Source organism: Oncorhynchus kisutch, linkage group LG25 (assembly GCF_002021735.2).
Source record: "Oncorhynchus kisutch isolate 150728-3 linkage group LG25, Okis_V2, whole genome shotgun sequence".
NCBI lineage: Eukaryota > Metazoa > Chordata > Actinopteri > Salmoniformes > Salmonidae > Oncorhynchus > Oncorhynchus kisutch.
Genome location: NC_034198.2, coordinates 4611073 through 4633574, shown reverse-complemented (window position 1 = coordinate 4633574; position 22502 = coordinate 4611073).

Below are 22502 nucleotides of genomic sequence, written 5' to 3'. Positions count from 1 at the left end.
TGCCTGGCTGGGCTGATGAGACAGTGGACTGCTCAGTCAGATGGAACAGAGTAAATTGTCTAATTCTATGACGTTAAAATGCCTGTGGTAACTTGTGGAATAGACACCGTCTGGAATGCGGTTTTAACCAATCAGCATTCAGGATTAGACCCACCTGTTGTATAATATCAAATATTCCCCACACAAATCAAAAGTCAAACCATTTAGACCCATGCATGACCATAATGAATTTCCAAGGAGCACAGTGTTGCAAGCTGACCTCCTGATCTCCTGATCTCTAAACCCTGCTCTGCAGCAGCCTTTTTGCTGAACTGCTTCAGGTGTTTAACCATATGATATTAAAGTGCTTGTTACTGGAGAGTGAGAGACTACTGGGGCCAGGAAGGTAGAGGGATTTAAAAGGGGTGTGGTGCTCCTGATTGTCAGATTGTCTACGGCTGTCTGTCTGAGGTCTAGCTGCCAGAAGACTTCAAAGGCTCAGTCATTCCTTTATACCATCTTTGAACCTAAAACACCCCCTACCCCTTCCTACATTCTTGACCTACATCAGTTGTAGTTTTCCTTTCATGATGTTAACTATTGTAGGCCTGTAATATGTTCTTTATTGGCATGGCTTGCTTTACGCAAAATGTGTCTATTGTCTTTTGAACAATCTCAAACAAACACATTTTCGGGGGACAGCCCACAGCAGTCTAAAACATTCTCTTCCACAAAAAGCATGACTAACAGCTAAGTTGCATCTGATTATCATTCTATGGACTTGAGTTAAACACCATTCGCTAGCTCAGGGGATATGTAAGATATGACCACACTATTCCCTCAGAGAGAAGTAGAGGTGTTCTTGGTCTGAGCAAGCCTTCTCTGACAGAGTAGCCCACCCATCAACTGTCAGTCTAGATTGTTGGGTATGAAAGAGTTAGACGAAGGAGAGATCAAAGTCCGGCAGGAGACATACGCCTCACCGTTTAACTCTGTCATCTCAGCCCATCTACGTTGAGTCACAACCCATCCCTGTCGATCTGGTTGACCCTCAGAGAAGGCACCTGTGCATTCAAATTCAAACAGTGTTTGATATACCAGCTAGACGTAACAGTTACATTCACACAAGACATTCACACAAGACAAACTCAAAATGTTGCTCACAACAAAGGGAACTAACAAAGAAAATCACTGACAACTATACAACAGGGATTCAAAGGGGTTCTGAAAGGCACCCATGTGGGTACCCACTGAAAGTTGGAAAAGCTACTAGTAAGGGGTTCTAAGAGACCCACCATGGATGCCCACTAGGTTTGCCTCCAAAAAGACAAACTAAAAACCCACAACTACTTAGGATAGGAGGTAAAAAGAATATGGAGCAAAACAAACAGGCAAAAGCAAAACTCAGGCTTCTTTATATAGTTTGAGCTTGAAATCACAACTCAGCTAACATGATCCCAACCTCTCTCAAGCTCAACTGGGCCAACACATGTGTTGGCACTGAGGTCTGCACAACTGAGCACTGGGCCAGCCACTCCTAAATAGCAGCTGGGCCAACACAGGTGAAAAACCTTCCCACTAAAGAGATGGCAACCAGCACAGGTGTAACACATAATGACTGACAAGGTGACACCAATATGTGCGCCCTCAATGCTAAAATGCTATACGTGCTAAAAGTCCAAAACCTGTAACAATAGTAGACTAAAATCCGGGACACTCAAATTAGTATGGTATGTTACATTTGGTAAGGTAACATAAGACAGAAGGTTACTTAAAAGCAAAAACAAAAGGTAGATGGTTGAGCGTATAATGCAAACATCTAGCAACCTAAAGGTTGCTTGTTCACATCTAATCATGGACAACTTTAGCAACTTTGCAACTACTTGCTACTTTTTAAATACTTTGCAACTACATAGCAAGTTATCTAACCGTTCCCCTAACTCTTAACGCTTTAGCCTAACTCCTAACCCTAATGTTAATTTTAACCCCAACCTTAACCTTAACCCCTAGCCTAGCTAATGTAAGCCACCAAGCTAGTGATAGCATTAGCCACCTAGCTAATGTTAGCAAAAGCTAATTGGAATTCCTTACATATATCTATTGCAAATTTGTAACACATGTAAAAATTTCAATTTGTAACTTATGTTACAAATGACAATTTGCATGATATCACATGAATTGTGATTAGTAACACATGGATGATGCACATCCAAACTTTAACTCAAACCATACCAAACGTAACATATCATACTAATTTGAGTCTCCCAGATTTTTGTTTACTATGTTACGTCTATCCCGGAGTCCAGGTTGGAAACACAGCAACCGTATATATTGAGAATTCACATCATAGTAACAAATTCTACACTCAATTCAATGTAGAGACAAGCCAAACCATAGGATAGGGCAAGAGGCAGTCTCATGCACCTCAGCTTTCACACCAAGTCATCTATTATACCACAACAAATAGGCCAGTTCAGGTTCTTTGGTGTGGGGCTCTCCTCCTCACATTGGAGGCCTGTATTAGTAGTCGAGGGCTATTTGCATTCCAGCAGCGAGAGTGAGGGCAATTAAGCCATTTCCCCTCCGATCTATTTCCTTCCAGCCAGCCAGGATCGATGGCGGCTCATGCTGCAGCTGCACAGCCCCATGTGTGCCAGGCCCAGGCATACAGAGCAGAGGAGAAGATTAGGGTCGAACCCCTGCCTGGTCCTCAGATTGGCTCCATACCTGAGTCACTGCAAACAAGGAAACACAGGTTCTCCCACCCCCATCTGTAAAAACACTACCTGGTCCTGCAGAGCAGCATTTGTTTTCTTAACGATTTGAGTATTTGTGACTAGCAGGCCCCTCAGTAAACATCTTCATTGATGAGAAGGGAAAACACCTGGAGATTCAGACCAGGGATGGTTTTTCCACTTGTGTTGCCTTTGTCATTTTTTGGTTGGAGGGCTACTGGTACAATGTTCATGTCAATTTACACATTGCCACATGTAGAAAAAAAAAGAAATGCATACAGAGAAATGATCATATTGATCACACTTGATTTTGTAATAATACAATTGCATACAGAGAAATTATCATATTGATCACACTTGATTTTGTAATAATAAAATTGCTATGTAAAGAAAAGAGAAACAAATAGAGGCGGGCCTAGACAACCAACTCCCTATCCCAACATGTCTCCATCCAACCCACCACCAGGAAACCATGTTTTCCACCACTTCCCACCCCAGCTACTGTAGCAACACAGGTTGTTTGTCAGTCCCCACTCCCCCATATCTCTATCTACCACCCCCACCACCCCCCTAAACATCCAGGGTTGCTTATCAACTGTGGATGCTATTACATTGACCCACTATATTACACAAGTGGGTCAATCGGCTCCCATTATATTTGTCATGTAGTAGGGGGTCAAACAGGACAGGTTGGAAAGAGAGTGTGGGAAAGATGAGAAGAAGCTGAGATGTGCAGGTTTTTGGGGGACTTTGGTCTTTCTACGTCTTTCTATCCCCAGGGGTTGAGCAATTCTATATTAGATATCAAATGATGTAAGAGCATATTTATCTTTATCAGCATAAGTGAATGAATATAGAGATAAAATGCTTTTGAGGATTTTTTTTTTTATACCTCTGCCACGGTGAATACATTTAACACAACAGAGGGAAAATGCATATACCTTTTCTGATTATAAGGACTTTTGAAAATGACCAAAATGAGTGGGTATTAAAGTGACAAGCCAAAATAACTAAGAGTGTGGAACATTTTGTGAATAAGCTATGTGTCAAAGGGAAGACTTTAGCTCGTCTATTAATTGAATTCTCACTGATCTATGCATCCACCCACAAATGATTGGCCTTAATTGATTGCTGATTGCCCTTAATTGATTGCATGTGTGCTGTGACTTGCAGATATGCTGTGCTTAATTGTACAAACTTTTTTAATTACCCTCTTCCTGTGCCCTCTGCCTCCTTTATAAACTGTGGTGCGCATGTGTTTGGGGTCGAGTGCCCCTGTTAGGGCGGTGTGGGGATTAGGAGCTGGCTGTGGTGTACAAGATGCAAGCTCTTGGTCAAAGGTCTGAGTTGCAGAGCTTTGGTTGGAGCTAGCTTGTGGTGGTGTCTGTCCTAAACGTAGTTCGCCCTGCGTTCAGGGTTGTTATCTGTTTTCTGTAGGTCTTGCTCCAATGATTGCTGTGATGGTGGCTCTGCCAGGTAGATTTGCTATTTTGAGGAAATAAAGTAACTTCTTGCTATTAGAGACCGTAATGTTATTTTAGTCCTAGGTATTGTCTTGAGTAGTGCGCAAGCTACCATCTGTGTATGTAATGGTTATGCTGGTAAAGCTAAATGCAAATTGCCAGTTGGGTTTTACTCTTGTAACGGCAAAAATCTTTGTAATGAAACTGTATAATGCGCTGCCTAGTCCATTGCAGTGCTTGTGATCCAGTAGGTGGCCTGTCACGAACCTTCTGTGATTGAAAAAGCCTTGGTTTCATGCATGTCAACATCAGAAGCCTCCTCCCTAAGTTTGTTTTACTCACTGCTTTAATACACTCTGCTAACCCTGATGTCCTTGCCGTGTCTGAATCCTGGCTCAGGAAGGCCACCAAAAATTTGGAGATTTCCATACCCAACTATAACATTTTCCGTCAAGATAGAACTGCCAAAGGGGGAGGAGTTGCAGTCTACTGCAGAGATAGCCTGCAAAGTAATGTCACACTTTCCAGGTCCATACCCAAACAGTTGGAACTACTAATTTTGAAAATGACTCTCTCCAGAAATAAGTCTCTCACTGTTGCCGCCTGCTACCGACCCCCCTCAGCTCCCAGCTGTGCCCTGGACACCATTTGTGAATTGATCGCCCCCCATCTAGCTTCAGAGTTTGTTCTGTTAGGTGACCTAAATTGGGATATGCTTAACACCCCGGCAGTCCTACAATCTAAGCTAGATGCCCTCAATCTCACACAAATCATCAAGGAACCCACCAGGTACAACCCTAAATCTGTAAACAAGGGCACCCTCATAGACGTCATCCTGACCAACTGGCCCTCCAAATACACCTCCGCTGTCTTCAACCAGGATCTCAGCGATCACTGCCTCATTGCCTGTATCCGCTACGGAGCCACAGTCAAACGATCACCCCTCATCACTGTCAAACGCTCCCTAAAACACTTCTGTGAGCAGGCCTTTCTAATCGACCTGGCCCGGGTATCCTGGAAGGACATTGACCTCATCCCGTCAGTTGAGGATGCCTGGTCATTCTTTAAAAGTAACTTCCTCACCATTTTAGATAAGCATGCTCCGTAAAAGAAATGCAGAACTAAGAACAGATATAGCCCTTGGTTCACTCCAGACCTGACTGCCCTCGACCAGCACAAAAACATCCTGTGGCGGACTGCAATAGCATCGAATAGTCCCCGCGAAATGCAACTGTTCAGGGAAATCAGGAACCAATACACGCAGTCAGGAAAGCTAAGGCCAACTTCTTCAGGCAGAAATTTGCATCCTGTAGCTCCAACTCCAAAAAGTTCTGGGACACTGTGAAGTCCATGGAGAACAAGTGCACCTCCTTCCAGCTGCCCACTGCACTGAGGCTAGGTAACACGGTCACCACCGATAAATCCATGATTATCGAAAACTTCAATAAGCATTTCTCAACGGCTGGCCATGCCTTCCGCCTGGCTACTCCAACCTCGGCCAACAGCTCCGCCCCCCCCGCAGCTACTCGCCCAAGCCTCTCCAGGTTCTCCTTTACCCAAATCCAGATAGCAGATGTTCTGAAAGAGCTGCAAAACCTGGACCCTTACAAATCAGCTGGGCTTGACAATCTGGACCCTCTATTTCTGAAACTATCCGCCGCCATTGTCGCAACCCCTATTACCAGCCTGTTCAACCTCTCTTTCATATCGTCTGACATCCCCAAGGATTGGAAAGCTGCCGCAGTCATCCCCCTCTATCTAAGGTCTTCGAAAGCCAAGTCAACAAACAGGTCACTGACCATCTCGAATCCCACCGTACCTTCTCTGCTGTGCAATCTGGTTTCCGAGCCGGTCACGGGTGCACCTCAGCCACGCTCAAGGTACTAAACGATATCATAACCGCCATCGATAAAATACAGTACTGTGCAGCCGTCTTCATCGACCTTGCCAAGGCTTTCGACTCTGTCAATCACCATATTCTTATCGGCAGACTCAGTAGCCTCAGTTTTTCTGATGACTGCCTTGCCTGGTTCACCAACCTCTTTGCAGACAGAGTTCAGTGTGTCAAATCGGAGGGCATGCTGTCCGGTCCTCTGGCAGTCTCTATGGGCGTGCCACAGGGTTCAATTCTCGGGCCGACTCTTTTCTCTGTATATATCAATGATGTTGCTCTTGCTGCGGGCGATTCCCTGATCCACCTCTACGCAGACGACACCATTCTATATACTTCCGGCCCGTCCTTGGACACTGTGCTATCTAACCTCCAAACGAGCTTCAATGCCATACAACACTCCTTCCGTGGCCTCCAACTGCTCTTAAACACTAGTAAAACCAAATGCATGTTTTTCAACCGTTCGCTGCCTGCACCCGCACGCCTGACGAGCATCACCACCCTGGATGGTTCCGACCTTGAATATGTGGACATCTATAAGTACCTAAGTGTCTGGCTAGACTGTAAACTCTCCTTCCAGACTCATATCAAACATCTCCAATCGAAAATCAAATCTAGAGTCGGCTTTCTATTCCGCAACAAAGCCTCCTTCACTCACGCCGCCAAACTTACCCTAGTAAAACTGACTATCCTACCGATCCTCGACTTCGGCGATGTCATCTACAAAATTGCTTCCCACACTCGAATCAGCAAACTGGATGCAGTTTATCACAGTGCCTTCCGTTTTGTCACTAAAGCACCTTATACCACCCACCACTGCGACCTGTATGCTCTAGTCGGCTGGCCCTCGCTACATATTCGTCGCCAGACCCACTGGCTCCAGGTCATCTACAAGTCCATGCTAGGTAAAGCTCCGCCTTATCTCAGTTCACTGGTCACGATGGCAACACCCACCCGTAGCACGCGCTCCAGCAGGTGTATCTCACTGATCATCCCTAAAGCCAACACCTCATTTGGCCGCCTTTCGTTCCAGTTCTCTGCTGCCTGTGACTGGAACGAATTGCAAAAATTGCTGAAGTTGGAGACTTATCTCCCTCACCAACTTCAAACATCTGCTATCTGAGCAGCTAACCGATTGCTGCAGCTGTACATAGTCTATCGGTAAATAGCCCACCCATTTTTACCTACCTCATCCCCATACTGTTTTTATTCATTTACTGTTCTGCTCTTTTGCACACCAATATCTCTACCTGTACATGACCATCTGATCATTTATCACTCCAGTGTTAATCTGCAAAATTGTAATTATCCGCCTACCTCCTGATGCCTTTTGCACACAATGTATATAGACTCCCTTTTTTTCTACTGTGTTATTGACTTGTTAATTGTTTACTCCATGTGTAACTCTCTGTTCACACTGCTATGCTTTATCTTGGCCAGGTCGCAGTTGCAAATGAGAACTTGTTCTCAACTAGCCTACCTGGTTAAATTACACAAGTGGGTCAATTTTCTCCCAACCAACTCTTCACTTGAGGCCAAAACAAGGGATTACATTAAGGAACAACAAAGATCGTCTGATACACTGCTTTGAATATCATTCCAATAATTGGTTGCAAGGTTTGTGGTTATGATATTGGTGATTTTTTGTTGTTGTTGTTGACTTACACCTCAATGACAAATGCATCCAGCCATGTTTCATATCACTTTTTGCATTTAGTCACATGTTTATGATGTAGTAGAATTGGGGCATGATTGGACATTTTTATGAATTCATTCCAACACTTAATTTACATGAATGAACGTCTGACCTCTGGTAATATACCAGAGGGTGCAGTCTTTCACACTAATGCCCTAACATTCCCCCAAAATCATCATTTTCTGTGGCAGGAGGTGGGCAGGGGAATGCAGTCACGCCAACTCACAACAATCCAGTCACCCATTCACCTTAGGGGATCAGTGTGGTGCTTCAGGCACTGTGTGAGGGAATATGTTGCAGGCTACTGTGATTTATTTGGACTCATCCAAACCACCTCAGTGCCCAGGGGTGAGCGGGAGTTTAAAGGCCTGTCTGGTGCATGAGCTTAGAGTTTCCTATGCAGCGTTTAGTGCCTGCTAATGCTTTGAAGAGCAGGGACAGACAGGGTCCAGTAATTAATTTGTGTATTGTCTGCTGGGAGGGGGAAGAAGCCCTTGGGTGGAGCATCACATCAAAGGAGTTTGCACTTTATTGCCTGCACCTTCAGTTCAGGTATTCAACTGGGCAGAGCAGAGGGCCGACACACTGACCCCTCTGAAGCTGCCCCAGCTTCCAGCGATGGACCTGTTTTCCAGAAGGTAAGGTCAGTACAGGTACATCAAAGCTGGGACCGTGAGCTTCTTTTGCAAGGCCATCAGACTGTTAAATAGCTATCACCTCCCCCCAATGCCCTGAACTTAGTCACTGTCACTAGCCGGCTACCACCCAGTACCCTGCCCTGAACATAGTCCCTGTCACTAGCCGGCTACCACCCAGTACCCTGCCCTGAACTTAGTCCCTGTCACTAGCCAGCTACCACCCAGTACCCTGCCCTGAACTTAGTCCCTGTCACTAGCCAGCTACCACACAGTACCCTGCCCTGAACTTATTCCCTGTCACTAGCCGGCTACCACCCAGTACCCTGCCCTGAACTTAGTCCCTGCCACTAGCCGGCTACCACCCAGTACCCTGCCCTGAACTTAGTCCCTGTCACTAGCCGGCTACCACCCAGTACCCTGCCCTGAACTTAGTCCCTGTCACTAGCCGGCTACCACCCGGTTAATCAACCCTGCAACTTAGATGCTGCTGCACTATGCACATAGACATGGAAAACGGGTCACTTTAATACTGTTTACATACTGTTTTACTCATTTCATATTTATATCCTGTATTCTAGTCAATGCGCCTCTCCGACATTGTACGACCTAGGACTTGTTTATTTCTTAATTCCATTATTTTACTGTGAGATTTGTTGTGAATTGTTAAATGCTACAGACAGGGTCCAGTAATTAATTTGTGTATTGTCTGCTGGGAGGGGGACCTATGAACAAAGAAATTTTGCTAAACCCGCAATAACATCTGCTAAATATGTGTATGTGACCAATAAAGTTTGATTAGAACTGAGTAATTTACATGGCAGGCATCTACCACCTGTTGGAGCCCCCCACTATGCAGACCAAGCTACAGTCCGCAGCTCAGGTGTGATTGAGATTCAAACCATCAGACACGGTCTGTCTCTTCTACTGAGGTCGGGTTTTTATGTGGGGACTGGACTGTGGAATGCACTGATTGAGCACTCCTATCCTCTCAGCTGGCTCTACGCTGTCCTAGGGCCAGAGTGGCCTCTCTCGGGGTCATTCTCCCATGACACCCAACCCTGAGTGGGAACACCCCCTGAGCTTTGATGTTAGAGTGGCCAGGTTTGAATGTGGCATTGACGCAGGTAGACGCAAAGGGCTGTACACCTGAGTGGAACTAAAGGGGGGCGGGTCAGATTGTCGCACTACGGAATGTGTTAAACCAAGCAATATTATAGTATGATGCACATTTTCAACGATCATTCCTAGTATAGACCTGTCATGAGTTCGATGGAGGCTTTGACATGACAGCAAAATTAGCTACCAGTAGCATTACTTCCTTTTTGTTATTTTCCATGCCATGAAAGTTAACCTGCATCATAAATAACAGGATAGCATCGAGGTAGTCCCCCAAACCCCAAAACAGCCACTTTGAGAAAGTCTCCCAGCAGATGCCTATATCCTGTAATAGTGACAGAGAAAATGAGAGAGGAGATGATAAACAGATGGGAGCCACAGTGTGGTCTGACTGGTCTCTGTGCTGGATTACGTTTTCCTGTGAGAACAGAGCAGCCTGTCTCTGGTCCCCCTTCCTTTTTTACAGCCATGTCTTTCTCACTAGCTGAAACTTCTGCTCTGCTCAGCCACTGGCTTCTAATGTTATAATCATCCCTGCTCCACTGTCTGCCACAGGGAGAGGGCACAATGGGTAGCAGCTTGTCAGACTAATGGTGAATAAGGGACAAAGCGAACTGGGAGGGTTTCTAGAATCCAGATGATTCCCACACCTGCTGTTCTCACCGAGGCACTATGAATGGCCATCTGTGACTTCCACTGTGGAGGAGGGAAGGTAGGTAAAGGCTCTGTGACTGGGCATGTTTTACCCGAACACAATCAAGCATGGTAGTGTACTGTAAATATAGACAGAACATAGCTGAGCTGTTGAAGGGACTTCTGAATTCAGACAGGGAAGATTTTAATCTTTAGTTAATGTTCTGATTTTAGAATTGAATATGAAAATATACATTATTTCCCTCGAGTTGTGTGTGGATATATAAATATAGCTATTGAAATATTACAAAAGGGAGATACGATGCTAATGCCATTAATGCAACACCCCTTAAAGCCACAACACCTAACCACTAGGAAACCACCAGTATGCCTTAAGAGAGGGAGAGGAGCCAGGCTCCCCAAGTCGCAACTAACCTTGATGGGAGCAAGTGTTGAAATCAGTCAGGGAACCACAAAATAATGATTAATGACTTAGATAATCTAACTGTTGTCAGCTATGACCACAGGGGGTTCAATAAGGCAAGCAAGAGGGGGAAACAAAATCACAGTACACATGTCCGCAACTAGAAAGGTGGCTGGTTGTATATTAAACATTGTACCTATAGCAATATCAATTGTGGCAAATAAAAGCCTCACATCAAATTCCTGCCTCTCTATTCACTTCAGTCACTACAGTCCCTGGTTCGAATCCAGGCTGTATCACATTGGACGTCCCATAGGGCAGCGCACAATCGTCCCAGCGATTGTGCGGGGTGACGGGGTAGGCCGTCATTGTAAATAAGAATTTGTTCATAACTGACTTGCCTAGTTAAATGAAGGTAAAAAATCTGGAGACTCTTAATCACCGATTTGTGGTTAGCATGTTGAAATCAACAGTAATGCTGATGGAAAAGGGAGTCTGCATGCAAACCCATTTTACATCACTAATTATTCACCAATCCAGTCCCTATCACATCTCCAACATTTCCATATTTTCCATATGTAACTAGGCTCTGAGCCTTTGTCGTGGACGTGACCAGGGTCAGTCAGTGATGATGCATTTCCTGTGGGTTTGTCCCCTCGAATCTCCCCCGCCTAGTCTGGCTCAGGAAAGATTGGCTGATAAGGTGTAGGGCCCGACTGCTCCTCATCCTCGCCAGCCGCCTACTTGGGTCACGTTAACATGGCTCCATTAGTCATAATCTAGTCCCCAGGGCCGGGCTTGGAAAACCCTGCCTGGCAACTGCAAAATAGTGCTGAATAAAAAACTCTTGGTATTTACCTTTTATTTCAACAGGGAAGTCATATTGAGACTAAAGTCTCTTTTGCAAATGAGCCCTGCACAAATACAAAAACATCAATAGGCAAGTATGGATAACCATAAGTTTACACAATATACATATTAAATACACATGAAATACAAAACACATGAAATTAAAAGAAACACATTCTTCATCATAAAAATCATTTGTCAGCTGTCTGAATTGGCCTAAGTGTAACCGATGTGAAAAGGCTAGTTAGTTAGTGGTGGTGCACGCTAATAGCGTTTCAATCGGTGACGTCACTCGCTCTGAGACCTCGAAGTAGTTGTTCCCCTTGCTCTGCAAGGGCAATGACTTTTGTGGATGCTTCGTGGGTGTCAGTTGTTGATGTGTGCAGAGGGTCCCTGGTTCGGGGCGAGGAGAGGGACGGAAGCAATACTGTTACATAAGGACAGCAAAGCATCCACTCGAAAAATGTTTTGGAGATTATTCAAAACATAGGGTGCAAGGAACCTAACTGCTGATTAACCTAACTCTGTAGACGCCAAAGGAATCTCCAGTGTAAACCAACCCTTAACAGGGAAGTTAGGTAAGTTGGAATGTTGTGGTGCAGCGCTTTGTAAACAAAAAAGAGCTTAATGATGTGATCTACGTGACTTTATGTGCATGACCTAAAGGGGGAAAAAAGAGAACAAAGTTTTATCTGATTGACTGACCTAGCTTTGGCAGTTCCCTGCACTGACTGCTAGCAGGGAAAAAGAAAATCACTCTCACGAAGTTGAGCTTACTGTGTCAGAAATAGCTACTAAAATCTGTGGCGTTAACAAATATTGTAGATTGAAATCAGTGGCTCCCTACAGTACTGTATGTGCAGCACATCATCCAAGTCATTAACTTTATCACCTTTTTGTGAGTGTGTGGTACTTGTGATTATGTATGAACGACTACACCTACAATTAGTTGAATAACTGTGGTATAGTATTAAGGTTTTCATTTGCTAGCGCACCACTGCACAGTTATGCATCAGCCTTTTCAAGACAGCTAAAGAGAGCGAAAGGCAAGCAATGACCTGAGGACGGCACTCTAGGCCGACCGACTCGGAGCGGAGGAAATCTGCTGAGGTTTGGCAGACATGATGGACTGGGGCTGATAACACTAGCAGTCTGACTGATCTCCCTCCTACCCCAAACATGTTACCTCTGCGTCAGCTGTACAGGGGCTACCTACTTCAAACGGCATCCATATTTCAGTGACAAGAGGCTCCAGGAAAGAACAACCCATTTACCTGGAATGTGCTTTAAAGGCCTAGGAAGGGGACCAGAGGACACAGGGAAGATGTGAAGTATGAGCAAGTGATCTAGAATAATCCGGTAGCTAGCAGGGGAGACCATGTCAGTGACTGTGAAGACAAGACAGATAAAAGGGCAAAGAGGTGAACCATAGGTGAACTTTCAATTGACCAAAAGTTGACCTCTTTTTGTTTTTGACGAGTCACCTCTCACTAACTGGTGGATTGACTTGAGGACTTTGGACGAGCCTTGGTTCGTACACACCTGTGTAGTAAAGGTCAGGCTCTGCCCCCTCATGCCTTCAAGATGAACAGAATGGCCCAAGGAGAGTTAACCAAAAGCTGGTGAGCATGCACAGACAATACCTAGTATTAACATAGCCTGTTTGGTCTCGTAACATACTCAGGTAGCAGTCAATACATAATCTCCATTTCTGATACTGGTGAAGCATGTAAGCTAAGCATGGGCTCTCATCTGGCATGAGTACAAAGGGAGGGACTTGATTTTAGAATGTTATGGTCACAACAACTTGGTAAAAACACTGATTCTCCACTTGACTTAAGCTAGGACTGATGTTGACGCTAGAATATTATGCATTACAAGTGTACACTTTTTTGTCACCGCACTCATAACAGTTTAGAGTAGTTCTCGTTCCATGGAAATGATTGTTTCGTCATTGTCTGCACTGTCATAATACATTTCAGGACTTGTTGAAGGATAACCTTTACCTCAAGTAAATCCCTCTGTGGCACACACCTGAGGATACCTTTTCTACTCTACCTATCTTGGAACTGACTCATTGTCATGCTCTGCTCAGCTCGGGGCCCTAAGGACCTCTAAGGGCCCATATGGCTCAGGGAGTCACCTGCTATTGTCTCCCCCAAAGCCTCCGCGATTTACAAACCCAACTTCTTCTCCATCCCCCTACCATCCCACCACCCTGCCAACCCCCTTACAGCTACCTAGCTCCTGTGTACCCTCATAATGCCGCCAGAATGGAATGTGTATTAAGCCCAGTTGACAATGACAACAAAACACATCAACAAAAGGAATGGGCCCAGCCCAATTGAGTGGCCGCCCCTCAGCAGACAATGCTACTGGTTCACCTCAATGCTTAACCCTGCCCTCCATCTCGGCCCAACCCTTGACCCCCTGCAAACTTCAGAATGCTCTGAGACACTGAGGGAATAGCGGCCTTTCCCTTAACCAGCATCCCACCTTGGATTTCTCAGGAAGATTACCAATTGGAATAGGGGAGTGTCCCAAGCTGCTAGCCGTAGCTCCCTCCCAACACAGTTTGAGAGGATTTCGGTAAGACGTCAAGACAGAAGGACCAGATGCTTGGTTTAGCACAGGCACATCTAGAATTTCATGCCAGACTGCAAAAACTTTTCAGGGTTTTAACTTCTCATTGGTTTGTCTATTATTCAAGCATGAAACCAGATGACGTTACAGCCATTTCATATTACTTGGGGTTACGTTTCAAAAACTCAACAGAGACTGAGACCTAGAACAGCTGTACTATGGGTGGTAACGGTGGCCCACCAGCTGGTGACATCACCAATTAGAAAGAGAATCAACATTTGATTGGTTCTTGATTGGCAGTGAGCTGATGACCATCATCTGTTGGGACAGAGCATGTGAGTACAATGTATTTCATCGTTACACAAACCCATTCATTAATGAATAGGCATTTGGCATAACACCACTACATTAATAGTTTTAGTAATTGTCAATCATTTGTTCAATAAAAAAAACACATTTGGATAGCAATACTGCGTTTTGGCAGAGATGAGTTGATTTTAATGTGTGAATAATATTCCATGTATCCCTTTCCCATCAATTTTATAGGCTCATGAAATACTTTCTTGAGTACTTCTGCCAAGACATCTCTTTAACTGTATTTATAGAAGATCTGATTATGAATGGTACACACTTTGAAGGGCTACTTACTATCCAACAAAACTATTTGTATGTTGCAAATATGAACTCATTTGTCGTAGGAGAACACGAGACCCATTTTGCAAATGAAAGTCTTTACGCTACAAACTGTGCCAGAGCCTGGACAGTACACCCTACTGTAGATACATGTGCACAACACATTCTCAGGATTAGTCTAACCGTTAACCATCGTAAAGTCTGACCACGTCACAAAGGGAGAAACAAAAACCAACAACAAAAGTGACAACAAAGAATGCCAGCCGCACAAACACACAGGAAATGAAACACGTCTGCGTGTGCAGCGTTTGGGTGTTACTCGAACAGAACAGACCAAGACTGTGTGTGCAGCTTTTGGGTGTTACTTGAACAGAACAGACCAACACTGTGTGTGCAGCATTTGGGTGTTACTCGAACAGAACAGACCAACACTGTGTGTGCAGCATTTGGGTGTTACTCGAACAGAACAGACCAACACTGTGTGTGCAGCGTTTGGGTGTTACTCGAACAGAACAGACCAACACTGTGTGTGCAGCGTTTGGGTGTTACTCGAACAGAACAGACCAACAACAAAAAAAACAACTCTGAATTTTCCACAATTAAGCGTTTTAAATGGCAGAAAGTTTCAAATTCCAAGCCAAAGATAAAAGAGGAATATACGGAAAACACACTCCTGATAACCAGGGTGAACAGCCATTATTCTAAAATGTTACCAGATGGTTCAATAGCATGGTCACAGAGAGGTTATCGTATCTTTACACTTTATTTTCCAAACATCACATCTACCCCATGCTCCGTTGCCTTCAATGGGCAAGTAAATCAATATTAAACCCAACCTATTTTGGACAACTCATTTTGGCCCTATTTTCATACTTGAATTAAAATTCCAACTATAGTGGATTTGCTGGAGGACGAATCCTAGACTCTCATTTAACGTTGCATAGCTCTAATTTGAGAAGATTAATCTCTGATCCCATTTCACTCTATTTATATTAATAACAGACCCGGCAATGGGGCTGAGGCTCTCTACATGCCCATCAGTTTCCTATAGGGAGCATCTATTGTACCCCCCTTTGTTTTTACAATTGTTTGTGTATATTTAAAAAATATACAATATTCTTGCAGTGAAGCCGCTCAATAACTACATCACATTAGTCATCTAACAGACTCCCATCCAGAGCGGCACACACAAGCAACCAGGGTCAACGCCCTGCTCAAGGGCACGTCAACAGACCTCCCACAAGGTCAAAAACGGGGACCCGAACCAGCGATCCATCAGCCACCGACCCAAGCTCCCAAGCGCCAGCCCTCCAAGAACCCCCCCACAATTCCCCAAGAGCATCCCCTCAACCATTCGAGCCCCCCCCCAATTAAAAAAATAATAATAATTCCATTCCCCACCCCCAAGACACCCAAATGCACCAACAACCAACAAAATTAACAAAAGAGAAAAAAGAGAAAGACAAAGGAAAACAACAATGCAAAAAACAACAAAGACATCAAGGACAACAAAAATCATAACAGCAAGACCAACTGAATATGTTTCAATGCATGTGTGGCACTATTTACCTGTGCGTATGTCTGTGTATGCGCACATGTGTGTATATATATGCATGTGTACAAACACCTGCATGGCATCAGCCTCACAGGCCGACTACACCGCTCGTGTCACGTGCGTTGCAAAATAAATTTAGAAATCTATGTTATTCAATTATTGCACCCACACTGGTCGCGCGGGCCAATGAGCGTCTGCGTTGCCAAGGGCTAAAATAGAAATCAGTTCTATTTCTGACACAGATCGCGCTTCAAGTCCTGCCTCTCCCATCTCCTCATTGGTTTATAGAAGCAGTTACCACGTGCCATCTCCTCATTGGTTATATCCACGTGAGTGACTGAAAGACGAACGAGGTCAGTGGCGGTAATGCACCTAATTTATGAAAGTTGCCAATCCTAATATAAAGTCGAGAAGAAAAAGCCTGGAAGGAAGAGAGATGACTAGAAATGATTCGGTTGACTGTTTTATGTGTGGATTAATTGGATAAATTAGCTAGCAACAGCAAGCTAGCTAAATAGGACAAATTAGCTAGCAAGTTCAAGCTAACTAGCTAAATTGCCATAAATGTTTAATGCTTTTCGACCTGTCCCCAAATGAATATAAGCCGGTTTGAGTTCCGTGTCAGGCAAACCGGCATTCGCTGTAAAAACACTGCCCCTCAGTGTCATTCAAACGATTCAAACAAACTAACTACTTGTAATGTTTTATTTTGACTTTATTTTTTATACTTTAATCTTTGACCATCATTCTACCCCCCGCCCAGCCACTCCCCTTCCACTTGTCTCCTATTCCACATCCCAACCCTCAGTTTCCCTCAGCCCAGCCCATCTTTCTCTGCTGGCCACCTTTTTTGGATTTCTACACACCATGTATCTTTCAACTGTGCTGTGATGTTTAACATCCAATTTCTATCTAATTGAATTGAATCCACAGATTGCGAGTTGAAGATAAGTAATTTCACTAAGAGTATTAGTATATTAGTAATTGACTGACCCGGTCTCTCCAGATCTTCCAATAGTACTATTTCTAGGGTCAATTTTAGATCCATGTTCTGCATTTTCGTCCATTCCTGAACCTGAGACCAGAAAGAGGCTACCTGAGGGCAATACCAAAATAAACGGTCTATTGATTCCTCACAACAAAATCTGTAGAGCTTCGATGATTGTATGCCCAAAATATTAAATTCTTGTGGGAAAGAATTCTATATTATAATAATAGCTGAAAAGCACGAAGTCTTGAATCTTGCGTCATTTTATATATCAACTCATACACCCTGTACCATGGAATCGGTAGATCAACAATGTTTTCCCAACAATTTTTCAATCTGTATGGCACAGCTGTCAACATCCTGGTACTCAAATGAAACTGGTATACTTTCCTATGTATGCTATTTTTATTCCTCCGCAAGTTTGGATCTTTTATATTGGGTAGACAGACCAGTTCCCTACCTCCCCCAGCTGCCACCTGCCTCCTCCAGTTTTGATCCTTTATATTGGGCAGACAGACCAGTTCCCTACCTCCCCCAGCTGCCACCTGCCTCCTCCAGTTTTGATCCTTTATATTGGGCAGACAGACCAGTTCCCTACCTCCTCCCGCTGCCACCTGCCTCCTCCATTTTTGGGGTAATGCTGTAATCAATTGGTTGTACTCTTGGATTGAGCAGACCTTTCCGTACGATTCCTTGAAGTACATAACTCTACCATTCCAATGTACAATATAATTTAAAAACAAAATACCCTTTTCAAACATCTTTCCCATAAATACAGGTATTTTATCAACCAGCACATTTGAGTTCAGCCATAATATTTGTTGTATTATTTGTTCTATCTTTTCAGGGGGATGAAATTGACCTCCCTTTGTCTGCATGCCTAACAAATGGGTCCTCAATATGACAAATATAGAGACTTTGCAAGATGATCCTTCTCATTATTTGCATTATACATTTAGCAAACTGACAGCGGTGAAAAGATTGAAACAACTCAGGAAAAGACATGGTTGTGACAGGGTTGTTGTAAGTGAGACTATCTATGCTCTTCCCATGGGAGGTGTTGGTCACACTCAGTTGAATGGGGCCCACATGTGACTGACCAATCTGGGGATCTTGTTTGTATCAAGCTGACTGACAGTTGGGTAGGGGCACAGCCCAGGGGAAGGGGATTGAGAGAGTAATAACAGGGTAATAACTAGCCTAAAGCCCCCGTCCCCCCCGTCCCCCCCGTCCCCCCCGTCCTCCACCCTCCATCGCTCAAAACCACCCCAAATCTCTCCAAGGCATCTGGGGGCCCCATGTCTTAAGCTGTCAGGAAAGAGGACTGATGAATGAATAAGGGAAGGGTTTGGGATCACAACAAGTCATTTTTTAGGCAACCAAACATGAGAGGGAGTGATTGTGCCTCCTACTTCCAATGAAGAAAGGGTGCATAATCTAAAAATGAATTTAGAAGATCACATTTGACCAATGTCGATTTTGAATGTTGGAAACAAAAGGATTCCTGTAGTTTAAGTGGTCAGTTAGCTGTCAATGCCACGATCCTGTTTTAAAAACACTTGAATTAGTCAATTGGACTCTAAAGACTTGGCCAGGGGTATTTAATAGCTTGTCCATTGGAGAGCCGTGCTCATGGACCACTACTGTAATACTTCATTAAGAGCCTAGACAGGGTCATACAGGAACAACACCATATACTATCTCTCCTTATTCATAATCTACAGCTGAGCTACAGCTGAACATGGATAACATTACACTGTGGACAGGGATCTGGATTTCAAGGTGTACAATAGGGTATTTTCCTGTGATGTGGTAGCTGTTCTGAAGCCATGTTTATATGCATACAACAGTCAGAGAATAAAACTCAGCATGTAGCAGGTTCGTAGCGCGTAGCAGATTTTTTTTCCCGGTATCTCTCAAATGCATTACGCAAAGAAGCTAACGAAAAAACTGGATTTTCAAAACCTTTCCAGGAGAGCAGCTTCCAAGCCAGGGACGTGACCACCATGGCCTTTCATAGTCATCTCTTGCCACGGGAGGCTGCTGAGGGGAGGACGACTCATAATAATGGCCAGAACGGAGCAAATGGAACGACGTCAAACACATGGAAACTACGTGTTTGATATATTTGATACCATTCCACTTATTCTGCTCCAGCCATTACTACGAGCCCGTCTTCCCCAATTAAGGGGCCACCAACCTTCTTGCATATATATATATTTATACACACTGAGTGTACAAAACAGACTGACCAGGTGAATGTGATACCTTATTTGTGTCACCTGTTAAATCCACTTCAATCAGTGTAAATGAAGGGTAGGAGACAGGTTAAAGAAGGATTTTTAAGCATTGAGACATTTGAGACATGGATTGTGTATGTGTGCCATTCAGAGGGTGAATGGGCAAGACAAAAGTTGTAAGTGCCATTGAACATGGTATGGTAGTAGGTGCCAGGCACACCGGTTTGAGTGTGTGAAGAACTGCAACGCTGATGGGTTTTTCATGCTCAACAGTTTCCCGTGTGCATGAAGAATAGTCCACTACCCTAAGGACATCCATCCAACTTGAAACAATTGTGGGAAGCGTTGGAGTCAACACGGGCCAGCATCCCTGTGGAACGCTTTCGACACCTTGTGGTCCATGCCCCAACGAATTGAGGCTGTTCTGAAGGGAAAAAAGGGTTGCAACTCAATATTAGTCCTAATGTTTTGTACACTATATAAAACAAATGTTCTTGCAACCTTTTTGCATGAATTCATTGCTGTCTAGTCTCTATTTTCTTCAATGCTAGTGATTCATGAAGTTGGAGGATCTAGTAAGGAAGCATCAGGATGGTTGCTGCTCTGCTAGGTGGGGAGGGAGGAAAAACCAATCTGTCAGTGTTAGCTGCTAGCTAGGCGGTTGGGCCCGAGGTGTCTGAAGATAACCTTACACACACACACACACACACACACACACACACACACACACACACACACACACACACACACACACACACACACACACACACACACACACACACACACACACACACACACACACACACACACACACACACGTGTTACCAAAAACACAGATTAGGACTAAGGATAAAGGAAGCATATAGAAATCTGAAGCAGAAGGCTGGGTAGACAAACAGTGTCTTGCATTTGGATTTTGAAATAGATCTGGTTTGATTACATACTTTGAAAGAAATGGAACAAGATCACATTATCTAAGCGATTCCACAAATATGACGAAATCCGAATAGGAAAACAATAACTGATGACCTATACAGAAACCTGGCCGTGAGGTACCAGGACAACAACCTCCCCCTCAACATGATCAAGACAAAGGAGATGATTGTGGACTACAGGAAAAAGAGGACCGAGCACGCCCCCATTCTCATCGACGGGGCTGCAGTGGAGCAGCTTGAGAGCTCCAAGTTCCTTGGTGTCCACATCACCAATAAACTAACATGGTCCAAGAAGGGCCTTTTTCCCTTTATTCAGATTACATCGATTGTTTGAAAAGGAAATAATCTCCAAAATATCTTTATTTTAGAAAGTTGGTTGCAATTTCAGTTTAATCCACCTGAAAAGACAGAACAAATAATACAACAAATATTGTGGTTAAATTCAAATATACTTAATGATTAAAAAAACTGTATTTTTCGAAGATTTTTTTTAAAAAAGGTATAGATTTAGTGAATGATATCATAAATAGGACTGGTGGAGTTATGTCACACATGCAGCTAACACAGACATATGGAAATATCTGCTCTACCCAACATTACAACCAATTAATTGCAGCATTACCACAAAAATGTAAGGAAGTTGTATGTCGGCCATGTATTAAAGAACATAAATGGTTAAAGAAAAGTGTGATAAATAAAAACATATACCTATTTCATTTAAGGACCAAAAAACTGACGGCTGTGCTATATAAATTGCAAAATAGTTGGGAAGAGATTTTCTGATGTACCTGTTCCATGGCACATGGTTTATGAATTGATACGCAAAACAACGCTGGATGCAAAACTTTGAATTTTTCAATTTAAATTACTATACAAAATTCTTGCAACTAATAGAATGTTATATATATGGGGGATACAATCTTCCCAGCTCTGCAGATTCTGCTGTGAGGAGGCAGAGTCATTAGATCATTTATTTTGGTATTGTCCATATGTAGCTCGTTTTTGGTTACAGGTCCAGGAATGGCTGAAGAATTGCATCATTTGCCTAGAAATAACGCTGCAGACAGCAATACTGGGTGATTTGAAAAGCCATAGTCAATCAATCAATAATATAATAATTATTTTAGCAAAAATGTTTATTTTTTAATTTACAATCTGTAGAAGCTATGAGAATGGAAAGGTTCAAGTCGTTTGTGAAGCATCACAGCACAGTTGAACAATATATGGCAAATAGAAATCCAAAATGGATGATGTTGAGAGATAAGGTGTATAAAATGAAGGTAAAAGCCGAAGTGTTTATTAGTTTACTCCAATTGGGGGATCGGTGGAAGGGTTTGCGGGAAATAATAATAAAGGTATATTCTTTTAAAAAGTATACATACATATATATATATATACATATATATGTATGTATATATGTGTATATGTATGCATGTGTGTACGGATATATATATTTACCAAAAAAGTATGTCTATATACATGTAGGTATGTGTATGTATATAAGTGTATATGTATGCATATGTGTATGGATATATATATTTACCAAAAAAGTATATGGGGGATTGGAAATGATGCAGACAATTACATTGATGGAACCAATATTCTTTCCACAATATTTAGCTGATTCACCCCCTTAGAAAAAAAAGAAAGAAAAAAAACAGGGTCCAAACACACCATGAGAGTCATGAAGAGGGCACAACAAAACCTAGTCCCCCTCAGGAGACTGAAAAGATTTGGCATGGATCCTCAAATCCTCAAAAAGTTTCACAGCTGCACCATCGAGAGCATCCTGATTGGTTGCACTGCCTGGTATGGCAACTGCTCGGCCTCCGACCGCAAGGCACTACAGAGGGTAGTGCGTACAGCCCAGTACATCACTGGGGCCAAGCTTCCTGCCATCCAGGACCTCTGTTGTGTTTTCAACCCTCTGTTTCCCGTCATGTCTTTGTCAGAGATTGTTTGTTATTCAGTGTTGTGTTTTGTATTGGTGAGTGACGGGTCCTCGTACCCACTTTGTTTATTTGTTACATTTAGTGTTTGGAGTATGTTTAGTTTATTTGTTATTAAATACCTCCATTACACTCAGTTTGATTCCTGCGCCTGACTTCCCTGCCACCTATACACACGACTCTGACAGCAATGGC